The sequence below is a fragment of the Amblyomma mixtum genome, chromosome 1 (genome assembly GCF_055824585.1).
Source record: "Amblyomma mixtum isolate Tamu chromosome 1, ASM5582458v1, whole genome shotgun sequence".
In the NCBI taxonomy this organism is placed as follows: Eukaryota; Metazoa; Arthropoda; class Arachnida; order Ixodida; family Ixodidae; genus Amblyomma; species Amblyomma mixtum.
Window position 1 is genome coordinate 68759413 of NC_143012.1, and position 17077 is coordinate 68776489.

The 17077-nt window shown below is 48.5% G+C and overlaps 1 long non-coding RNA gene across 1 annotated transcript; it reads left to right on the forward strand.

Moving 5' to 3' along the window:
• Positions 1-1196: 1196 nt before the first annotated feature.
• On the forward strand, positions 1197-16398 carry LOC149366643 (uncharacterized). The gene is made up of 4 exons (XR_016283999.1): positions 1197-1213; positions 2894-2994; positions 12657-12694; positions 13244-16398. It is a non-coding gene; the product is annotated as an uncharacterized LOC149366643 (long non-coding RNA).
• Positions 16399-17077: the final 679 nt, after the last annotated feature.

Here is a 17077-nt window from a genome sequence, read left to right on the forward strand (position 1 = left end):
CTGGATGATAGTGCAGATGCTTTGCATTTGAACCAGCTAAGCACAGGACAACCTAGGTGAATTCATTCACTGCCCAGCCATGAACCTGAAGCTCTCCTTCCTGGCTCACAAATTGCTCATACTGGACAGCTGACGCTAGGTCACATCTCTGGAGGCATGGCGCAAAATAAAGTTACATGTGAGTCTCTTGGACTGGCATCCCGCCCTGTGTTGCTAAGGCTGCATTCTGTGTTATCTATAAGCACTAATCATGAGCATTACTTAATGCATATTTGAATTGAATTTTAAACTTTGTGAGGGTGACGAACTGAAAGGTTTGGAGCAGCTCTTTCATTTTTGCTGACTGGTACTGTGGATTTTGCAGTGTGGTAACTACTTGTTTTAGTTTAAGTTAAAACCAGCCATACATTTTCTTATTCTGGTTCCAACTTGAAAGGGGCAGCTGTTTCTGATTTGTGTGGTGTCCTGTTTGTGAACTTTTGAGGTGGCCTGGTGCCTAAAGTAGGAATCATTACGGGGCTCTGGCACCGCTTGTGTTGGTTAGGGTTTGCGACACCAAATGTGCACTTCCGCCAGTGCAGAGACTGAAGGGTGTCTCTTGGCCCCTAAAGAAAGCCTTCCGAAAAGGAAGTGTCGATCCGCCACGAAAGCAATAATGTAGGCAGCATTGAAATCGAAGCTAACAGCCAGCCAAGCTTGTCGAGACCGACTACAAGGTAAAAAGATGGATAGTTGGTCAAGTTTGGTAATAATAGTTCATGGTTGGGTGGTCTTCTACTTTTGTCTTCTGTCACTTTCACGCTGTACCACCCACAATGAGACTGCAAGGTCAATCGATACGGTTTCATTCATGCCATGAAGCTATTTTATGTCTGCTGATAACAATTTACAAACCAGATTGCAACGTTACAATTGCAACGTATTTGCTTGCTGCCATGGAAATGATTGAAGTGTTACGGCTATGGCTGTGGAATGCAGGGCAGTGTTTTTGGGCTTGGAAATGATGGAGAACACTGACATCCACGTAATCAGATGCATGTGGATTTGTTGCAGCACTTCACCGATGCACAGCTGGCGGACCTGATGAGACCTGGGTTGATTTCGTTGATGCAAGTGATGGTGTAGACATTGCAGAGCCACTACTGACGAAACCGTTCTACGGTGAAAGTACTATGAGCATTCCCGGACTGCCAGGACACTGATGAAGGTGATGGTGAGAAGGAGGTCAACCGACCACCAGCTGCCGTAAACACTGAAACTGTGATTAGTTCATCATCATCATCATCAGCCTGACTACACCCACTGCAGGGCAAAGGCCTCTCCCAAGACTCTCCAATTAACCCTGTCCTTTGCCTGTTGCGGCCACCGTATCCCCGCAACTTCTTAATCTCATCCGCCCACCTAAATTTCGGCCGCCCCTGCTACGCTTGCCTTCTCCACTCCGTTATCTTAAGGACCAGCGGTTATCTTGCCTTCGCATTACATGCCCTGCCCAAGCCCATTTCTTCCTCTTGATTTCAACTAGGATGTCGTTAACCCACGTTTGTTCCCTCACCCACTCCGCCCTGCAATTAGTTATAACACGTCTAAGGCGTGGAGCGCATATGGCAAGGCTCTCTCAGATCATGAATGGCAGTTTGCGAATATGCTTCAAGGGAAAAGTCTGCAACAGCTGTATCTTATCGGTACTCACCTACGGGGCAGAGACGTGGAGGCTAACAAAGAGGGTTCAGCTGAAGTTAAGGAAAATGTAGCGAGCTATGGAAAGGAAAATGATAAGAGTAACGTTAAGAGATCGGAAGAGGGCGGAGTGGGTGAGGGAACAAACGCGGGTTAATGACATCCTAGTTGAAATCGAGAGGAAGAAATGGGCTTGGGCAGGGCATGTAATGCGAAGGCAAGATAACCGCTGGTCCTTATAAGGGTAACGGAGTGGATTCCAAGAGAAGGCAAGCGTAGCGGGGGTGCCAGAAAGTTAGGTGGGCGGATGAGATCAATAAGTTTGCAGGGACACGGTGGCAATCAGGGTGACATCTAGCAATACCACTTGGTTGGAGACAAGCTTAGTGTGAGCATGCACGGCCAAACTGATAGCATTGCTCATTTTTGCGACTTGGTGACTGCCATGGCTTTGTCACCTCTTTTCGCCGTCATGTGCGTTGTCTACGGTGCTGGCTGCAAAACTAAAACAGCAACTGTGCGCATGATGCTTGGCTTTTATCTTTTTATTTTTTCGTGTGTGGAAGCTTTGGCTCGGAATATTTCATTGCTTCATGGTTCCACGCCTGCACTGCATGACTATCGCAAGCACATGCATCAAGTCTGCGTACAGCGCTTTGCAGCCTTGGCGACTACCGAAATGTGCATGTCATTGTTCAAGACAGCATGGGAACTCGGAGGTACATATACAGCGCTTCTGACACCGGAAGCGGGTGGCAAAGCCGTGGCATTGCCCAACGAGCTGTGAATAGATGGGTGACGCTATCAGTTTGGCTGCCCATGCTAAAACTTGACCTGTCTCGAACCAGGTGTTATTGCTAGATGTCACGCACATAGTGCAGAGTGGTTCAGAGCACACAGTTCGGGTGCTTTGCACAAGCGTTTTTCCCTCTGTAGACACATGCTGTACTCATGTTTGTCAAATCCAAGATATTTTTAAGGTGAAAAACTTAGGACAGCACAGTGTCTCATCCCTTTTTCTTGCCTCTTTCTTATTCAGTGCTTTCTTGCTGAAGTGTCGCGTTTAGCTTGGATGTCGAGAGAGAAGGCAGGCATTCAGCTTCAGGCAATGTGCATATTGATGCCTAGGTTTGTGTATCTCGACAGTCAATGCTTGCCTCTTATTTCTTACACCTTGTCGAGTTAATGCTGTGTGTTTTAATTCTATTTGCAGGGTTTGTGACCTGCCCCCTGACATGCCTTTACCATGAGCTTCACTGAAAGAAACACGCCTGGATCCCGACTCAACAGTTGAAAATTCTAATCTCAGCTAATGTATTTCTTTTTTTTTTTCCTAATTGCATTCTGACCTGCATTCTGCCTGTTTTACGTGCCAAATGCCCCAAAATGCGATTCTTATATACTAATTCAGTATTTATAGTAATCACTGTAATTAGAAATGTAATCTCTATAAAATGCCCTTGCTTAGTTCATTTCTTGCCTCTTTAATTCCACTTTGTAAGTGGGGCTGGCTTAACTTCATTAATCCAAGGAGATTCTTAACATCATTAAAGAGGGGTATTGTATATCTTATCGTGTAATCATCTGTCATCAGTTGCTCAAAGCTCACTTTCAAATTAAATTCCTGCTCATTGGGTCGTACTACAAGATATCATAACCTTACAATTACCCATTCTCTGCCATAAATTTTTTTGCACAGACTATAAATGGGTAGAATCAGCTTACTAACAGTGCACTTTTACAGCTCTTATTGACGTAATTTGACACAATCCTTGATATTCATTAATCACCACTGTTTTTCTCGCTCTGTGTTTAGAGTTTTTCTTTTTTGCTTCAAATTTGTTAGTGCCAACATGATGAGTTTTGAATTTTTCATTGTACTTCTTGCTCTCATCTTTGTTTTTACTGAAGATTCGATGGCCATCTTTTTTTCGCATTTTGTATTCCCAAATTGTCAAAATCTCATATTCATAGCCTTAAATATTGTCGAAGATGCACATGACCAGCATAGTTTAGTCAGTGCAGGAATGGCAACTCAGGTAATCCTCACTAGAGAAACGGGGAGAGATTTGCCAATGTTTTAGATGCTTTTGAAGGCGTGCCGGTGATTTTGGAGGCCGCAAAAACTGAGCGCCAGTTAGGTCGGCTTCCCTGCACAGCACCGCTAATGCAACTATGGCAGGCCAAGTGGTAGCTAGGGTGGCTTCACCACATTACAGTTGTGTCACGTAATAAATGCTATGTCAGAGCGAAAGCTGTTGCCGTTTTCGCCTCCTCCGTGACAGCCAACATATGAGTGCATGATGGTTGCTGCAAGGCTACAATCATTCACATCGCTGCTTCCTGGGTACTGTCGATAGCTGAAAGGCTACGATCATTCACATCGCTGCTTCCTGGGCACTGTCGATGGCTGAAAGGCTACGATCATTCACATCGCTGCTTCCTGGGCACTGTCGATGGCTGAAAGGCTACGATCATTCACATCGCTGCTTCCTGGGCACTGTCGATGGCTGAAAGGCTACGATCATTCACATCGCTGCTTCCTGGGTACTGTCGATGGGTGAAAGGCTACGATCATTCACATCGCTGCTTCCAGGGTACTGTCGATGGCTGAAAGGCTACGATCATTCACATCGCTGTTTCATGCGTCAGGCATGAATGTGTGCTGACGTCCGGGCACCCATCCTCTGTACCGCTGCATCTTCCGTGGACCTATTGGAGAATTTGAGATGAAAATTGGAGGGCTCCACCTTGCGGGTATGACACGATAACGTTAATGAGTTAATGCTTATATATCTGGAGTTGGCCATTCTGGACATTACATTCATAGATTCCTGAGAGCCCTCATGCCCCTCCTGGTGCAGTGGTGCAGCGGTTAAGCGACGCACTACTGCCCTGCGATGACAGGTGCTGCCACCGGTGGGGCTTGTGCAACCCAGGTTGCTCTTCCCGAGCAGTCCGAGCAACCTCTTGTATCCAGTGATCAAATTAACTGCTACCTGCCACGGTGGTCAGTTTGTTCATAATCAGGTAGGCAGGTTGTGATGACACCGAATGATGTGGGCGGTTGTGATAATGATAGGTAGGCCACCTAGATGGCGCACGTATACTCTGTTCCATACAACGCTGTCAAAGCTGGCGCTCTTGTTTGTGCTGCCTACTTCCGCGATCGAAACGTAGAGAGAGACTTCAAGGAATAAAGGAGGGGTCTGCCTGGTCATTAGCTTAGCATGCTACTCCAGGTGAGGGTGAAAAAGAGAGGAAAAGGAGAAATCAAGCATACTCAACACTCACGCACTCACAAACACACATGATTACCAAAGGATGTCCACCAAACCCGTGTCCCTTAAAAAAACTACTAATGCTTTTGGCCCTAAAACAACTAATATAATATAATGCTTTTGTCCCTCGCGCAGCCGAAGCCGCATCACTCCAGGGTCCACGGACATGCTCCAGGTGCACAGGGTCGTCCTGACGGAGTCCTAGAGCACTTAACAGTGCCTTGCGATGGGGATTAAAGGTTTGGCAGTGGCAGATCAAGTGTTGAAGATCCTCCCGCACACCACGTGTTGGGCACAGAGGGCTACTTGATGCACCCATTTTATGAAGATAGAATTTAGTGAAGGCAACGTCCAGGCAAATTCGGTGCAGGTAATTACAATCAAGTCTATCTAAATTGCTTGGCATGAGGAAGTCACAAGTAGGGTCGAGACGAAGAAGGGGTCCATACTGACTCTGCGGATCACACCGCAAACAGTGTTGTGTCTACCAGGATTTAGTAGTTAAAAGTCTCGTGCCATCAATACGAGAAAAGGTTATGGGTAGGAACGAGGAGATATCGTTATGCTTCGACCTCGCTGCACCGTCGGCACGATCATTGCCTGCGAGGCCGCAGTGAGCTCGTAACCACTGCAGCACAACACGATGACGTAGCTTGTAGGCCTCGGTGTGTAATCTGTTCAAGTCATCGACAATCTACTCCTGAAGGCTTTCTGATGACTCTACCGATTGTAGTGCACCGTGAGAGTCACTGAAGATAACCCACGCTTTTGGCAGTTGTTGTAGAATGTAAGTAAATGCTGCTCGCAGAGCAGCCAGCTCGGTAGCAGTAGTCGAGGTGCGGTGACTGAGTGTCGCTGAAATTGTAGTGTGTGTTGATGGAATCCAGGTGCTACGCTTGCTGCACCACCACCAGTCACTTATGTACTGTGGTTAAGCCAGCCACCTGCCATTCGAGCGGGCACCACGGGGAGCTGGGGAGTTTGATGTATCCGTTTCATGGCCAACCATGTTCGATGCACGAATTATTAATTGCATGCATTTCTTAAAAATATCTATTAAGAGTTCAGTATTGCAAATAAATTGTAATAATCATGTTCGTTATATCGGGAGTTCACTGTATATTCGAGATTGCATTATGAGTAAATAAGGAGGGGTTTGTGCAGCACTTTTATACTGTGTGGCTTTTGTGCATAGTCATACATGCTTGTAGGATTGTCAGCACTAAGAAAAATCTGGCTTTGCAATTCATAATGAAAAACCTGTAGCGCTCGAGACAAGGACACACAACGAAGATGACAACACATGCGCTAACTTTCAACTGAATCTTTATTCAATGCACAAACAGTTTTTAACTACTGCGAAAGCATCAAAAATATTGATACATGCATTCGAAGAAGAGACAGAAGTAGTGCATGCGCTAGAAGAGGAAGAAGTTAGTTGGCTCTCTCGCACGCGCTCGAACCACTGGGTGTCCGCCGCAGGTTTTTCGTCTCTGCGCGGGTGTTCTTTTTGGCGTTGCACGCTACAGTTTGGTGGAGGTGCGGGGTACGCTTCCCGACCTGCAAACTCCGTACAGCGTCACTACGGACCTCACACCGGTTCACCAGCGACCCAGCCGCCGTCTCCGCGGAGAGTCGCCTGAATTTGGGCCCCTTCCCCCGCCAACAAGGACGACGCAGCCTCGATCGCCGAGTCCAACCGACATGGCCACTGACACCAGGACCCAACCGCCGATCCAGCCTCTACCGTCGAGTCCAACTGCCATGGCCGCTGACACCAGGCCCCTGGCGCCGATCCTTTGCCACCCACCGCGAACACCGCCATCTTTTCACGGTGACGTGTTCGAAGACGCTGAGGACTGGCTGGAGACGTTCGAGCGGGTCGAACGCTACAACGGCTGGTGCGACGAGCGCAAGCTGAATAACGTCTACTTTGCCCTGGAAGAGTCTGCTCGGACGTGGTTTGAAAACCACGAGGCTACACTTCCCACCTGGGAGACATTTTGCCGGAGTCTCCTGGCTACGTTCCCCAACGCTGACCGCCGGGAGAAGGCTGAAGCTGCGCTGCACTCCCGAAATCAGCGCACGAACGAAAGCGTGCGCATGTACACCGAAGACATGGCCCGTCTTTTCAAGCGCGCCAACCCCAACATGACAGAGGAGAAGAAGCTGCGCCATCTCATGCGTGGGGTTAAGCAGGAGCTGTTCGCGGGCCTCGTGCGCAGCCCACCCTGCACGGTGGCGGAATTTCTAACCGAGGCGACCACGATGGAGACGACGCTGCAACAACGGACCCGCCAGTACAACCGGGACATCAACTGCATGGTGCCCGAAGGCTTTTCGTCATGTCTCGGCGGCAGTGCAGACACCTTGCGTGAACTAATTCGCTCCGTTGTCCGGGAGGAACTGCAACGGATCCGTCTGCCTCAGGTTGCACCTGCGCCGCTGGCAGCGCTGTCCGAAGTTGTCAGGGACGAGGTGCGACAGGCTGCGCAGGCACCTCCTGTCCCCGAAGCGCCATCCCGGTTCGATGACCGACCCACGTACGCATCTGTTGTACGTCGCACGACAGGCTACGGTCCCATTACCCCAACGCCTGGCGTGAGCAACATCGGCACATGTCACGCAAGCGTGCCTGGCTACGGTGTGACCCCGTCGACCTCCGTGAGTAACATCGCCACGTATTCTGCAACCGCATCTGCTACAGCTGGGCCACGCCCTCACAAGTCGGATTTGTGGCATACACCGGACCGCAGGCCTCTCTGCTACCACTGTGGGGAGCCTGGTCACCTCTACCGCGCCTGTCCGTACCGCCAAGTGGGTCTTCGCGGTTTCCATCCCGACGCACCCTGCCCTCAGAACGGCGAACGACCGCATGAGATTGCACAGCATCTCTGGGCACGCCAGAACCCTGCCTACTCTGGAAGGCGCGAGTCCCGTTCCCCTTTGCCTCTCCGTTATCGCTCTTCCAGCCCTGGCCGCCAGAGTAGCTCTGCTGGCCGTCGCTCGCCGAGTCCGCGTCGGGAAAACTAACCTCAGCGACCTCTGGAGGCAAGGCCGCTGACGTCGGGACGTGTCAAGATCCTCCATCGCGGAACCCTCGAGCCGACGATACCCGGACAGAGAGAGGCAGCGACAGTATCAGATACGCTGCATCCGATTTGCGTGTGACAATTGATGGCACTGACATTACCGCGCTGCTCGATACCGGTGCTGATTACTCTGTTATGAGCCGTGCCTTCGCTGGAGAACTTAAGAAGGTTCTGACACCGTGGACGGGGACCCCCATTCGCACCGCTGGTGGCCACCTAATTTCCCCTGTGGGCAAGTGCACGGCTAGAGTTGGGATTAGTGGTTTTACGTACGTTGGTGAATTTGTCGTACTCCCCGAGTGTTCCAGAGACTTGATTCTGGGGATCGACTTCCTGCAGTCGAACGGCGCTGTCATTGACTTTCAGGAGGCACGTGTCACGTTCTCGACCAAACAGGCCGTGGCGCGCTTTGACTCCCGCGATCCCTGCAGCAACGCTCTGCGTATTGTCGAGAACGACGTCACGGTGCCGCCGCGGTGCAGTGTTCTGGTGCTCGTGCGGAACGACCTCTTTCACGACTACGAGGGCCTAGCGGACAGCCATAGTCCACTGCTGCTTAAGCGGGGACTTGCCGTTGCAAGAGGTCTCGTCCAACTACGTGACGGCCGCACCCAGGTCCTCCTGACTAACTTTGCCAACGAATATCAGCACCTGGCCAAAGGCATGGCTATTGCCTTCCTCCACGACGTTGCTGAGGTTCCAGGTTTGTGCACCGTGGGAGGACCCTCTCCGGAGTATGCTTGCCCACATCACGTTCTTCAGTCAGTCAGAATAAATCCTGCCTTGCCGTCGGTTCAGAGGGATCTTCTGTCGGCCCTCTTGGCAGAATTTGCGGACTGTTTCGCTACGTGCTCGAAGGTCGGCCGAACTCCACTCGCCAAGCATCGTATCATCACTGACGAGACTACGCGACCCGTCCGCCAGCGCCCATATCGTGTTTCCCCGGTGGAGCGAGAAGCCATTCAGAATCAGGTTGCCGAGATGCTTGCAGACGATGTCATTCAGCCGTCCACCAGTCCGTGGGCATCGCCTGTGGTTCTTGTCAAAAAGAAGGACAATACTCTGCGTTTCTGCGTGGACTACAGGAAACTTAACAGCGTGACCAAAAAGGACGTTTACCCGCTGCCCAGGATAGATGACGCGCTCGACCGATTGCGGAACGCCAGATACTTCTCGTCATTGGATCTTAAAAGCGGGTGCTGGCAAATCGAAGTGGACGAGAGAGACCGGGAGAAGACGGCTTTCGTGACGCCTGACGGCCTCTATGAGTTTAAAGTGCTCCCATTTGGTCTGTGCTCAGCACCGGCCACTTTTCAACGCATGATGGACACTGTCCTCTCCGGCTTGAAATGGCAGTCCTGCCTGGTGTACCTGGACGATGTCGTTATATTTTCGCCCACCTTTGACCAACACTTGGAGCGGTTGCGCATTGTGCTACAAGCGCTCAAATCCGCGCAACTCACCATCAAAGCCGAGAAATGCCATTTTGGCTTTGAGGAACTTCGCTTTCTTGGTCACGTTGTCAGCGCACAAGGTGTTCGCCCGGACCCTGACAAGACCGCTGCCGTCTCAGGTTTTCCACGCCCAACTGACAAGAAGGCCGTTCGCCGGTTTTTAGGCCTGTGCTCCTATTATAGGCGCTTTATTCAAGATTTCTCGAAAATCGCGGAACCGCTGAACGCACTGACCCGTGACGACACGCCCTTCCTGTGGGGGACCGACGAAGAGGCTGCATTTGTCGAGCTTCGCAGCCGTCTGCAAAGCACTCCGATACTCGGCCATTTCGACGAGCATGCTGCCACGGACATCCACACTGACGCCAGCAATGTTGGCCTTGGTGCAGTACTGATCCAGTGGCAAGATGGTGCAGAACGGGTCATCAGTTATGCTAGTCAAACACTTACGCGCTCCGAGACCAATTATTCTACGACGGAGAAAGAATGTCTTGCAGTGATATGGGCCATCTGCAAGTTCCGACCGTACCTCTACGGACGACCCTTCCGTGTGGTAAGCGACCACCACTCCTTATGCTGGCTGGCGAGCCTCAAAGACCCCTCAGGACGCTTGGCTAGATGGAGCTTACGCTTGCAAGAATACGACTTAACAGTAGTTTACAAGTCTGGCCGCAAGCATCAGGATGCGGATTGTCTGTCGCGCGCGCCTATCCCAATCAGTACCGAAGAAACCACCGATGATTTTCCTTTCCTGGGCTCTGTTAGTACCACCCAAATGGCGCAGCTTCAGAGGGCGGACACGGAGTTGGCGCCGCTCATCGATTACCTCGAAGGCAGTGAAGCTCCCATTCCGCGTGTTTTTCTTCGAGGGCTTCACACCTTCACTTTACGGTCTGGTGTTCTCTACAAGCGCAACTTTGCCAACAGCGAAGAAGTGTTCCTACTTGTCGTACCATCACAGCTGCGGTCTGAGATCTTGAGTGCCTGTCATGATGCACCATCCGCCGGCCACCTTGGAGTCAGCCGTACACTCGCGCGGATTAGACAAAAGTATTATTGGCCCAGGTTACTCCCATCGGTGCGGGCCTACGTCAAAACATGCCGTGAATGCCAACGTCGGAAGACTCCTCCATTGAAACCGGCCGGATTTCTTCACCCCGTCGATCCACCGAAGACCCCTTTCCATCAAGTGGGCATGGACCTCCTTGGCCCATTTCCGAAGTCTTCATCTGGAAAGCGTTGGATAGTCGTTGCGACTGACTACCTCACACGGTACGCTGAGACCACGTCTCTTGCCAAAGGCACTGCTGCTGAAGTGGCGCAGTTCTTCGTCCACAACATTGTCTTGCGTCATGGAGCACCCGCCGTTGTTGTTACTGACCGGGGAACTGCTTTCACGGCCCGCTTAACCCAGTCCGTGTTGACTCTGACGCACACGAGCCACCGACGTGCTACGGCGTATCACCCGCAGACAAACGGGTTGGTAGAGCGACTCAACCGCACACTAGCCGACATGCTATCAATGTACGTTGACGTCGAGCATCGAACTTGGGACGCCATTCTGCCGTACGTAACGTTTGCGTACAACACCGCCCTGCAGGAAACAACCCGACTGACCCCCTTTCAGCTTGTCTTCGGTCGCCAGGTGACCACTCCGTTGGATGCTATGTTGCCCGTCGACCCTTACTGCGACTCTGACGCTGACATCGACGTAGATACCTTCGTTCAGCGTGCTGAGGAAGCGCGTCAACTGGCCCGCCTGCGCATCCACCGTCAACAGGAGGCTGACGCCACTAAGTACAACTGTGGACGCCGTTTCGTCAGTTATGCTCCCGGCGACCTTGTGTGGATTTGGATACCTGTTCGTCGCCGCGGGCTCTCTGAAAAGCTGCTGCGCCGATACTTCGGCCCTTACGAAGTAGTGCGCCGCATCAGTGATGTGACTTATGCAGTTGCTCCCGCCCCGACAGCTTGTTCATTGCGCCGGTCGCACCGAACTAAAGTCGTACACGTTGTTCGCATGAAGCCTTACCACGACCGGCTACCTGACTGAACTGCGGTCCACTGCAGCTGTGTTCTACCCTTTCGCTGACTTTTCTCTCCTAGCCGCATCGTGTCGATGCTGCAGAAGAGGGGGGCAGTGATACATGCATTCGAAGAAGAGACAGAAGTAGTGCATGCGCTAGAAGAGGAAGAAGTTAGTTGGCTCTCTCGCACGCGCTCGAACCACTGGGTGTCCGCCGCAGGTTTTTCGTCTCTGCGCGGGTGTTCTTTTTGGCGTTGCACGCTACAATATCGTTCCACAAGCCTATCACACCGCAAGTCACTTTTCACATTTAGTTCAAGCCATCAAGAAAAATCATTTCCTTCTTTGATAGAGATACAGACGGGATGCCTACACACCTATCTTCTAAGTTTTTTATTCGTCTTGCTTCAATAATCTCCCGTGTTAGCTGTTTCTTGCTTTTGCTAATCACCTGGCATTCATCGAACTTCGGCATGCATGCATCTGGTTCACATTCCTCACAGTGGTCTGAAAGATTGCCTTTTCTATTTTCTATATTCCTATTGTGCTCCCGTAGCCTCTCGTTTAGGCATCTCCCGGTTTTGCCTATGTACACCTTACCACACGACAGTGGCAAGGAATACATGACACCTTCTGCGCAGTCAACAAATTTCTTCCTGTGATTCTTTGCACAGCTTTGATGTTTCACAGGGTATGGATTTGTCATCTTACATAGTTTTGCCAGTTTATCTGGGGCCGAAAACACTACCTGAACGCCTACTCGATGACCTATCTTTTTCAAATTATGGGAAATCCTGTGCATGCATAGAATTACTGCTGTTTTCCTACATCTCTCAGGCAGAGTTTGACATTTGTAATTATTCTTACTAATCATCCCCTCAGCCACTGACATCAAAATGGCTTTAGGATACCCAGCCTCTTGTAACCGTTTTACCTGTTCCTGAAAACTACTGTTCACCTGGTGCCCACACAACTTTTCCATATTTCATTTGTTTTTCTGGAAAATCCAGCTGTTTAAGCAGATTGCTAGTGGTGATGTGCAGTGCTTTGCATACTTATATACGTGCGCACTTACGGACAGCAAACGCATGCCTTTTAATGCAAGATTTTTTTTTTTTTTCAGGAACAACACATGGTCACTGAGCCCCCCCTGCCCCCCTGGTAAGGATGCGACTGTTTGGCGGGTGCCTGAAGTGGAATTCGAAGCATAAATTTTAGCGCTCAAGTTTATGCAAAATTTTTTCTTTCCTTGTATCATAGGCAGTTAGCATTCATGCATGAGCTTTAATTGATTGCTTATTCACTCTTCCTCTGTTATTCATACTTTTTGTCATACTTTGCAATTTAGAAGCCCGATCAAATGTATATTTCGTGTAGGTTCTTGATTGGTGATTCGTAATAAAAGAGTGTTCAGCGATATCACAGACAGGTCAGCAGACTCGTGCTTCTTTGTGATGGCCGCAAATGTTTGTATTCTTCATATAAAAAATAATTACTGAAGGTAATGTCACACTCAAGTTGAAGGTGAATATGTTTGGCCTGAACTCTTATGAATCACCGTGTCTTCTCTCTTTTTGTCTGCTTTTTATTTGACGCTCTTTGTTTTTAAAATTGTGTTAAGCACTTATGAAGATGAAGCGTTACGGTGTTGAATAATGTGCTCATATCTTCGGTAGCATTGTGTACAATACAGTGTTATCTTCTTTTCAGGTGCCGTCACTCCGTGACTTACTAGCCTGCTCTGCTGTGCTGACGCCTCACAAAGCACTTTGTTGTTTGTTTTGCTTAAAAACTTGTAATGGAGCTTGTTTGTTGCTTTAAAATGTACCGGGTTTCATTCTGCAACTTGACCTCTGGTTTTTCGATGGGTACAAGCTTTTTTTTTCTGGCATGGTTCTTTGTTTCTTCATAGTGAAATGGTCGGGAAAAATAGCTTTTTGACCCCACATCTGCTGACTAAACATATCAGTCATGGCAATGTTTGACAAATCTGGCCTTGCAGCATTGAAATAAAATTTCTGTCATCAACCAGGTGTGTGTTTTGGCAGCTCAAGAAGAGTGACATAGATTGATTTAGATGGAAGGCGATATAGATATAAGTAGATGTTGCAGGTGGTCAGAACAGAACCGTTGCAAAGCTGTCTAAGGGGAGAAACCTATAAAAGTCCGATTTCTTTCCCTCTGTTGCATTATGAAACGATAAACCAGTAGAACTTATGTGCTTGCATGCTGGTCTTGGTTTATAAGAATTGATGAAGGAAAATATTCCACTTGAAACGGGAGTGCACACTTATACAACAGATTCAATGCACCTGCACTGGAGTTGCACTATTCTCCACAGTTTCTGGTGTTGAACAGAAGTCCTGCACTTTTAAGAAGCCCATCAACAAGTGTCCAGTGTTATGTGGATTGCTTCGTCAAAGGTTATTCAAAAATTTCTGCTGAGAGCACATGTTCAATTTAGTTTTTTTCCTCACCGGATGTTCAAATAGAGTCAATAAAACAGTCGAGGGTGACGCGAAACAGTGTTATTTTGAACATTTGTTTGTTTAGTATATTCTCTTGAAGTGAGGTACAGTCTTTACCAAAAGTAACCAGGCTGCACGATTTGCTTCTCAGTCGTATATTAAAGCTATTATGCCAGCCCTCAAGCTATCAATCTCTATATGGTAAGGAGAAACTCTGTCCTTACCTTCAAAGAACTTTTTGATCTTTAGGGATGTTGTGAGGGCTACATGAATGTGAAGCAAACCATGCAGCCTGGCTACAATTCGCAAAGACTATACGTCACATGCTTGTGTGTGTAATTTTGTCTTCGTATTTTCTCTTGTTGTTTTGTAAGGGACCTTGGCAACTGGTTACTGTGAAAACTCAGCTGAAAAAGTGTTGCTTACACATGCTTTGGACCAGTGACGACCATAAATCTTGTTTATCCATAATCAAATCAAAACTGAAATAGACACAACACCTTAGTGATAGAGCGCTAATTTGAAAACTGAAACTGTACTAGGTATACTTCACTACCGTAATGATGTACAGAAAGACTTCTAAAACATTTGGGAGCAAGTGGATATATCCTTCCGCGTGTTGCATTAAACAGTGGAGGGCAATAGATGTAAAGCACAAATTTTTGCACAAATGTAAATTGGAGTCCTGCAGTCGTCAAAGACTGGCTCTTGTATTCATGTTCACTAAGCGGCATGGGCTGGTTTTAGAGCACTGCACAGACTAAAACTTACTCAAAAGCCCAGAGTCCAGGCAGAGCCAGGCACAACGATATTTAGCCGGGCCTGGGCCAAGCTCAGACTTTCGGTTGTGGGCCCGGGCTGGGTTTGTGCCTGCATACTGAACAGGTGCTTTAACTGAATGCTTGCTTGTAATGTTTTCAAAGTGTTTGCAAGTGACAACAATATCAGGTGAAGGCAGTTAGCTCCGGTTTTCGGGTACTTGAACCCGAAACTAGATTTTTTCTTTATTTGAAAATTAAATTTAGTTCAATACAATATGTACAGTGATATCTGACCCATAGCCAGGGGCTAGTTTCGGGTTCATCACATTAAAATACAATATAATTGCAGCATGCAATCATGTAACAAGAAAATTTGTTGTAACAAAAAAATTTGGGTTAGTCAAGTGCGCTTAGCTGTTGCGTGTAACAAAAGAGGCTTCCGGGCCTGGACCAATGATTCCATCCTCTGCAGTGCTGTATGTGTTGGGCTCATGTTCAAAGCTGGTGTGTATGCAGTCTTCACACTTTGGTCTGAAGGAACTTAAAAAGCAGATCACTGACTGTTTTCAGATAGTGTTTTCTTGCTGGTTATTTTGACCCTTAAATGAATGTGTAACCATTGAGAGCTCTCGTCATGAAGTTTAATTATGGTAGTATAGGATTTTTAATCAGCATAGCTCTTCATATTTGGGTCCTAGAACTTTTGGCACTGTGACTGTTGTTACTTATGCTAGTGCTTGTGCTGTGTAATTTGTTTTCACTGTGTGTCATTAGTATTGTTTTCTGTCCTTCATTTCACTGGTGGGCATTTCTGTTCTTTGCCACATGTATGCTTATGAGCCGGCAGTCGAGCTTCTTAACAATATGTGTTGTATTGTTTTCTGTGCGGTCATGAAGGAATTTTTTCTCTTCTAATGGAAACAATTTCATTTTTGCAATGCAGGGACTGCTCTCAAAGCATATACAGTCGGCTTTTCCCGATTAGAGTAGATTTAGGGACACAAGCGCAGTCAGCATTGGGATAATCCCCAGGTTGAGAACTTTTGCGGAAGTGTTAAAGTTGATCATTTAAGCACATTGTGCACCGGTACTAACCTATGGGGCAGAAACGTGGAGGCTAACAAAGAGGGTTCAGCTTAAGTTAAGAACAACGCAGCGGGTTATGGAAAGAAAAATGATAGATGTAACGATAAGAGATCGGAAGTGGGCGGAGTGGGTGAGAGAACAAACGTGGGTTAATGACATCCTAGCCGAAATCAAGAGGAAGAAGTGGGCTTGGGCAGGGCATGTAATGCGAAGGCAAGATAACCGGTGCTCCTTAAGGGTAACGGAGTGGATTTCAAGAGAAGGCAAGTGTAGCAGGGGCGGCAGAAAGTTAGGTGGGCGGATGAGATTAAAAAATTTGCAGGAATACGGTGGCCGCAACTGGCGAAGGACAGGGTTAGTTGGAGAGACACGGGAGAGGCCTTTGCCCTGCAGTGGGCGTAGTCAGGCTGATGATGATGATGCACGAATGCCAAACTGCATGTTCATCACTTTTACTGGTATTGCCTAAAGTGGCATGATGATGTGACCAAAATTTAATAATAGTATCTTGATACTTTGCAAAATGTGCTTCTTACACTGTCCACGTTTCACTAATGTTGAATTTTTCTTTCACTGAAGTCACAGAAGCTGAGTTCTGGTCTGACAGCCTGTGGGCAAATCCCTTTGTGGATCTGGATGGAGATGACGGTGAGCATGGCAGAGGCTCTGGCCAGTCTGCTGTGCACCACAGCGATCCTGGATTGCAGCTAGTACTAAAGTGCCATCTCTGCCCCTACGCCTCGCCGATAATGGGGAATCTGAAGCGACACCTGCGAACTCACACGGGAGAAAAACCCTACAAATGCGATGTGTGCTCGGCCGAGTTTTCAGTGAAAGAACACTGCCTTCTCCACATCCGCCGCCGCCACACGGGGGAGAAACCATACATGTGCAGTTTGTGTTCCTTTGCAACAGCTCAGAGTTCTGCATTATCACGCCACATGCTCACACATACTGGCGAGAAACGATTTGCATGTAGCGCGTGCCCATACTTGTGCTCGAGAAGGGAACACCTGAGAATCCACATATCTCGACGACACAGCCACAGCACTGCTGACAGGTCAAGTGTCCCCATATGTACTTCTGCGAGCAACTTATCATCACAAGTGGTGTAATTGTAGCTGACACAATGTGGCTTTTGTTTACCTGATTGTCATGAAAATTTGCATTGTGTGTTGTGTAGAACAGATTCTTTGGCAGGGAATTTTCAGGTAATAAACTTCACAATG